Source organism: Aegilops tauschii, chromosome 7 (assembly GCF_002575655.3).
Source record: "Aegilops tauschii subsp. strangulata cultivar AL8/78 chromosome 7, Aet v6.0, whole genome shotgun sequence".
Lineage (NCBI taxonomy): Eukaryota > Viridiplantae > Streptophyta > Magnoliopsida > Poales > Poaceae > Aegilops > Aegilops tauschii.
In genome coordinates, this window is record NC_053041.3 from 355,319,657 (window position 1) to 355,322,097 (window position 2,441).

Here is a 2,441-nt window from a genome sequence, read left to right on the forward strand (position 1 = left end):
ACCTAGTTCCCCATGGCCCTTTATACGTCTCCAACGTATCTATAATTTTTGATTGTTTCATGCTATCATGTCATCAATCTTGGATGTTTAATATTCATTTACTAGCAACTTTATATCATTTTATGGGACTAACTTATTGACATAGTGCTCAGTGTCAGTTCCTGTTTTTTGCTTGTTTTTTACTTCGTAGAAAATCAATACCAAACGGATTCCAAATGCCATGAAACTTTTTAGAGAATTTTTCCTGCCCAGAAGACACCCAGGAAGACCAAGAAGTTCACCAGAAGGGGCCTATGGGGCCCACTAGGCACCAGGGCATGCCAGGGCCCCCAGGCGCGCCCTGGTGGGTAGTGGAGCCCACAAGCACCCCCTCCACCGACCTTCGCCTCTATAAATAATCTAAAATCTGAAAACCCTAGGGGAGTCGAGAGAAACCAGTTTCCGCTGCCGCAAGTTCCAGAACCACAAGATCCAATCTAGAGGCCTTTTCCGGCACTCTGCCGGAGGGGTCAACGATCACAGAGGGGATCTTCATCATCCTTGTTGCCCCTCCGATGATGCGTGAGTAGTTTACCACAGATCTACAGGTCCGTAGCTAGTAGCTAGATGGCTTCTTCTCTCTTTTTGATCTTCAATACAATGTTCTCCTCGATGTTCTTGGAGATCTATTTGATGCAATGACTTTTTGCGGTGTGTTTGTTGGATCCGATGAATTGTGGGTTTATGATCAATTCTATCCATGAATATTATTTGAGTCTTTGCCGAAGTCTTTTATGCATGATTGTTATAGCCTCGTATTTCTTCTCCGAAATTTTGGTTTGGTTTGGCTAACTAGATTGATTTTTTTGCCATGGGAAGAGGTGATGGGTTTGATCTTGCGGTGCTCAATCTCAGTGACAGAAAGAGACATGACACACATGTATCGTTGCCATTAAGGATAAAAAGATGGGGTCTATTCCTACATGAATAGATCTTGTCTACATCATTCCATCATTCTTATTGCATTACTCCATTTTTCCATGAACTTAATACACTAGATGCATGCTGGATAGCGGTCGATGTGTGGAGTAATAGCAGTAGATGCAGAATTGTTTTGGTCTACTAATCTTGGACGTGATGCCTATATACATGATCATTGCCTTGGACATCGTCATGATTATTCGCTTTTCTATCAATTGCCCAACAATAATTTGTTTACCCACCGTATGCTATTTTCTCGAGAGAAGCCTCTAGTGAAAACTATGGCCCCCGGGTCTATTTTCCTATCATATAAAACCAAAAATACCTTCCTGCGTTTTCCTTTATTCATTTTATTTTGTGTTTTAGTTAGATCTATTTATCAAATCTCACAATTTAATCTATCTCAATACCGAGGAGGGATTGACAACCCCTCTTACGCGCTGGGTTCCAAGTTTTGTGGTTTGTGTGTAGGTGCCGTTTACATAATGTTGCTTGGTTCTCCTACTGGATTGATAACGTGATACGTCGACAACGTATCTATAATTTTTGATTGTTCCATGTTGTTATAATATCAATCTTGGATGTTTTATAATCATTTTATATCATTTTTTGGTACTAACCTATTGACATAGTGCCAAGTGCCAGTTGCTATTTTCTGCATGTTTTTTACATCGCAGGAAATCAATATCAGACGGAGTCCAAATGCAACGAAACTTCGCGGAGATTTTTTTGGACCAGAAGGAACATAATGGGCCCTGGCTGCGCCATGGGGGTGCCCCGAGGGGGGCACAACCCACCAGGGCGCGCCAGGAGGCCCAGGCGAGCCGTGGTGGGTTGTGCCCACCTCGGGTGCCCCTGGACCGCCTCTTTGCTCTATAAATACCCCAACATTCCCAAAACCCTAGGGGAGTCGACGAAATATTCATCCAGCCGCCGCAGAGTCCAGAACAACGAGATCAAATCTAGACACCATCTCGGATGGGGTTCACCACCTCCATTGGTGCCTCTCCGATGATGCGTGAGTAGTTCTTTGTAGACCTTTGGGTCCGTAGTTAGTAGCTATATGGCTTCATCTCTCTCTCTCTGAATTCTCAATACAATGGTCTCTTGGAGATCCATATGATGTAACTCTTTTGCGGTGTGTTTGTTGGGATCGATGAACTTTGAGTTTATGATCAGATTTATCTTTTTATATGCACGAAAGTATTTGAGTTTCTTTGATCCGTTTTATGCATGATCTCTTATAGCCTCGTATTTCTTCTCCGATATTTGGGTTTTGTTTGGCCAACTTGATCTATTTATATTGCAATGGGAAGAGGTGCTTTGCAGTGGGTTTGATCTTACGGTGCTTGATCCCAGTGACAGAAAGAGAACCGACACATATGTATCGTTGCTACTAAGGATAAAACGATGGGGTCTATCTCTACATAGATAGATCTTGTCTACATCATGTCATCATTCTTATTGCATTACTCCATTTT